Source organism: Bufo gargarizans, chromosome 3, assembly GCF_014858855.1.
Source record: "Bufo gargarizans isolate SCDJY-AF-19 chromosome 3, ASM1485885v1, whole genome shotgun sequence".
NCBI classification, from domain to species: domain Eukaryota; kingdom Metazoa; phylum Chordata; class Amphibia; order Anura; family Bufonidae; genus Bufo; species Bufo gargarizans.
The window spans coordinates 441,564,435-441,569,620 of NC_058082.1; positions in this window are offsets into that span (position 1 = coordinate 441,564,435).

Consider the following 5,186-nt stretch of genomic DNA (forward strand, 5'->3'; position numbering starts at 1 on the left):
ACGAAATTTGCAGTAATTCAGATACATGATATATAGGCCTATACTTGCTCACATCTGCGTTTGGAGCAGATTCTGTCAAAAAGGCCAGACAAAAAAAGCCTTCTATGCAGGACTTTTTTGTCTGGTAAAAAGAGAGATCCCGAACGGAAACCTGAGTCTCCATCATAGTCGGCAGAGTCTGTTCAGCTTCTTCCCTGTCACCTAGGCTGGGTTCACATCACGTTTATGCCATACATTTAGTGTACACACAAAAAACGTATACCAGATGCCATACTGTGGCATCTGTCACCATAGAATTCCATTGTGTTGGCCTACATGTTTTATTGTTGGACTTTGCAGGATCTCCATGGTGCTGAATGCCACAGTATGGAGTCTGTTGTGTGTTGAACGTATGACAAAAATCCACATCCGTTATTTTCATTGTTCTGCTCCATTAGATGAGCAAACAACAGAAATAAATAGCACTGGTGTGAACGGGGCCTAAGACGTGGGTATGCAGGGGGACCGTTACTGGTCTAACATCAGGCAAATATACCCAAGTGATAAAGTCTAGTCCAATATGGCCAATATTTCCTGTACTTTACCACTTGGCTATAATAGCCAGCCTGTATTCACTACACACTGCGCCACATACATCACACACTGCGCCACATTCATGCGTGTGCTGTATATGGCGCAGCATGTGATGTATACATGTGTGTGATGTATGTAGTGCAGTGTGTGATGTATACATGTGTGCAATGTATGTAGAGCAGTATGTGATGATCACACACTGCACTACATACATTACACACATCGATAGCTTATACCCTGCACTGTCACCTTCTTCTGCAGGTCCATCTTGATGTCTGGGCTGTAGGCTTCAGCTCCTCTGCCGCCATGCTTCTCTTTGTCCTTACGCAGCACGTCCGTCACTCCTTGCCTCAGTCACCCCCGGATGCCAGCCCCTCCTCCGTCCAGCTTCCCCTGCTGCAGGGGATCGCTGCGCTGCCTGTGCCGTTCACAGCGCGCCCTGATCAAATGCCTGCAATCAGCCATAAGACCGATCGCAGACATTTAACCCCTCAGATGTTGTAGTCAAATATGACCACGCATCTGAGTGGTAAAGACCATAATTGTTCCCTGGTTTACGTTGTGGAAGCTGTAATATGCCTGTGATGGCACAGAGCCTCAGGTAGGCTAATATTACAGTGGCACATTTACTGTAATGAAATACAGTGAATGGTGATTTCTGAAAAAAATAAAATATATAAAAGTTCAAGTCAAGCCCAAAATCAACAATAAAAAAAAAAAACATCATAGGCATCGCCACTATTACCACATATTTACCACATATGGATAATGGTGCAATGGAAACAATTCTAAATGGACAATTCGCCATTTTGTTGTCACTTCACCTCCCCAAATTTTTTTTATAAAAAGTGATCAAAACTCAAAATTTTAAAATGGTATCACTGAAAAGTACAGATCACCCCACAAAAAATTAACCCTTACATAGCTCCATACACATAACTACAAAAATATTATTGTATCATTGTAATCGTACTGATTTGGAGAATGAAGGTAACCAGTCAGTTTTACTGCACAGGGAACGCCATAAAAAAATCCCCATAAAACTAGTTCATATGCAGTATTAAATTATGCTATTAGAAAGTACAACTGGTCCCACAAAAAACAAGCCCTCATACGGCTATGTGAATGGAAAAATAATAAAGTGAAAAGCGAAACGAAAACGGAGTGAATGGAGCAGCAGTGAGCATGCTTGATCTGCCGAATCATTAGGACAGGGACCCCCACTGATCAGTTAGTTATCCCCTAGTGAATTCTGCTTGCCCTGACTGCTGCCTGTTTCCTGATCACGAGTGTCGACTGATCCCTCAGTGCTTCGCACCAGTGTATCTGACCCCTATGGGTCAGCCACCAAATACACCAGGACTATTCCAAGAGGAAGGGGCCTGGTGGCTCCCCTGCAGTGAAGGTCCGATCCCTGTAGAGGGGTTAATGATTAAGTCCAGGGGACCCCAGGATAACGCCCTTAGGTCTGGCCCAAAGCCTGCAGAATATGGTGGCGCTATATAAATATTATTATTTGTCTATTTCGGTAGACTTAGCTGACTAATGTATATAGGACTCTCGTGCAACATGGTTGGGAAAGTTTAATTTCAATGCCTAATCTTTTTCTTCTGGGAAGGATAAAGCCACCACTAGTGATGGACGAACATGTGCCGGGACGGTTCGCGAACGCGATCAAATGTTAGCGAACCGCAAGTTCGCGGCGGGTCCCATTAATTTTAATGACAGGCTAACCTGAAAAACCTTCAGCTCATATTTGCAAGCATGAAATAATTACTAGAAGTGCACAAATAGTCCCACAACATGGACAGTGACATACCAGATGTATTATTCGATTGTATTAATATATTGGTATATAACACCCCACTTCAATCAGTTTTTTGGGGGGGCAACTGGTATATCACACTAGTAGAAATTATTTGTTCCAATAAAACTTGTCCCGCTATATACCTGCAGTATCGCAGCAGAACCGCACACAATACAAATGCACTATAATATACTTTCTAACATAGAAAGTATATTATAACATTGTACAAGGAAGGCAATCCATTAGAACATACATAAAGATTAAACGTAACCTTTAATAATGTTACTATGATGGTCCACTCACACGTCCGTGTTTTGCAGATCGGCAAAACACGGACATCGACCATGTGCATTCCGCAATTTGCAGACCGCACATTGCCGGCACTATAATAGAAAATGCCTAATCTTGTCTGCAATTGCGGACAAGAATAGGTCATGTTCTATTTTTTTGCAGAAACGGAAGCACGGATGCGGAAGTGCGGATCCGCAAATGAGGATGCGGACAGCACATTCCTGCCCCATTGAAATTTAATGGGTCTGTACCCGTTCCGCAAAATTGCGAAACGGATGCGGACCCATTTTGCGGACGGGTGAATGGAAAATATATCCCTCAAAATGAAAATAAATTTAATTATTAAAGATAAGCAAAAAGCATAGATGTGGTAGCAATAACAAGTGCTCGGCGGCACTAAATCAGGTGCTCGGCGGCACCAAAATCAGAAACCATATGTCCTACCACAATCCGCGGGGTTCCAGTGCACATCCATGATTCCATGATGTGCTATTGAAGGACAGGCTGGGCAAAGAACTGTCCCTGATATTGCCCTACAGGGGGGTGCTATTCTGGCCCCCTAACCACAGACCCCCCCCCCCCCCCCGATAAGAGCAACCCCGTTCGGAACCTTACCCTATATAAAAATGGCCCTAGTAAGCCCCTACCCCCCTGACTTCCAGGTGATCACTATATAGATCTATGTGTTTTTGACTCATTATAAAAGTATACTATAAGTATATTGCACCCCTCTGTGTATCACACCTATCAATAGCACATCTATGCCCAGGGCCGGCACCAGCTGTAAGGCGACCTAGGCAGCCGCCTAGGGCGCAATTTAGCAGGGGGCGTCGGAACCGTGTGGTTTAAAAAAAAAAAAAAAAAGTTAGTTAAGTGACCGGTGGCGCCCCCCATGCTGCGCCACCGCTCTAGTAAGCAGGGCCGGCGCTTCCATAGAGTCCTTAGGGGCACTGGCCCGCAACTAACTATAGGCTGGACACGTGTCACCTGGAGATGAGCGCTTCCATTGTGGAAGCGCTCATCTCCAGTCATAAGTCTCATGAACAAATGTGGAAATCATTGGGCCATCTGTGTCATATATGGACACATCTAGTTGCTACAGACACACCCTCTGGCTCATACAGGTCTGATGACAAGAAGGTCTACAGGTAATTTCTATGGACAGTTTTATAGTATCTGTAAAGGCCTTGCAATAACAGCACCTTTATGTAGACAGGAAATAGAGATCACTCAAGTGTACGTCTTCTTTGACCAGCTTATTTTCTGGAGGCTGGAGCTTATTGTCATGTCTACGTATGTATAGCTCGGCATCATGTTTGTAAAAACGGCTTCTAAAAATACATTTTCAATTCATCTTATGCATACAGAGAATATTCCAGAGAAGTGGACTCCTGAAGTGAAGCATTTCTGCCCTAATGTTCCCATCATTCTAGTTGGCAACAAAAAAGATCTTAGAAATTATAACCATACCCGTAGAGAGCTAATAAGTATGGATGTCCTGTGTCCACCAGAAGTGCTGATCATTGCAGATAAATTCAGGCCATAATTTTGTGGTCACAGCCCCACTATGTTGCCAACATAGGACATCAGAGAAACCTCTAATACAGTGCTCAAAAATATAATCTGCTGGGATTTCTTGTAGTTTACCACTGCCTAAATCGTATACTGCATTTGGCATGGAGTTCTTATAGATGATGGTGTATGGTGCCTATGTCAGGGCTTTACATTCACTGAATACATCAGATTTCCCCACCATTTTCGCTGAATGTTTTTTCAGTAAATGAAGCTGATTAGTATAAATCCCAAAATGATGCCAATGAAAACTACAACTGAACCCACAAAAAGCAAAGTAAATGTAAGAAAAATAATTATGGTTGTCAGAATGTAAGGAGGTAGGACCCGAAACAGTCTGCGTGTTATAGAGCAGAAGGAGCTGAACAGGTGGATTCCTAGCTTCTTTTTTTTAAAGGAATGATTCAGTATAAGGCCCCTTTCACACAGGCGAGTTTTCCGCGAGGGTGCAATGCGTGAGGTGAACGCATTGCATCCGCACTGATTCCGGACCCATTCATTTTATATCGGGCTATGTACATGAGCGGTGATTTTCACGCATCACTCTCAGCATGCTCTTTATTGCGCGTTTTTCACGCAACGCAGGCCCCATAGAAGTGAATGAGGCTGCATCAAAATCGCAAGCATCCGCAAGCAAGAAGTCCGGGTTCGGGTCTGGGTAGCAAACATGCTGATTTTTCTCACGCGCGCGCAAAACGCATTAAAACACTTTGCACTCGCAGGGAAAAATCGCGCATGTTCCCGCAACGCACCCTCACCTTTTCCCGCAACACCCGTGTGAACCCAGCCTAACTTGTCTTTAAGTTCCTTAGTAGTCACGTTCACAGCCTTGCTCAGTGATTTACAGCAATTTCTGTATGCACACTATTAGGGCTCAAGCAAATTGCGGTCCACAATACACAGGCACCGAGCGTGGGGCCGCCGCATGTGGATCGTGGACCCA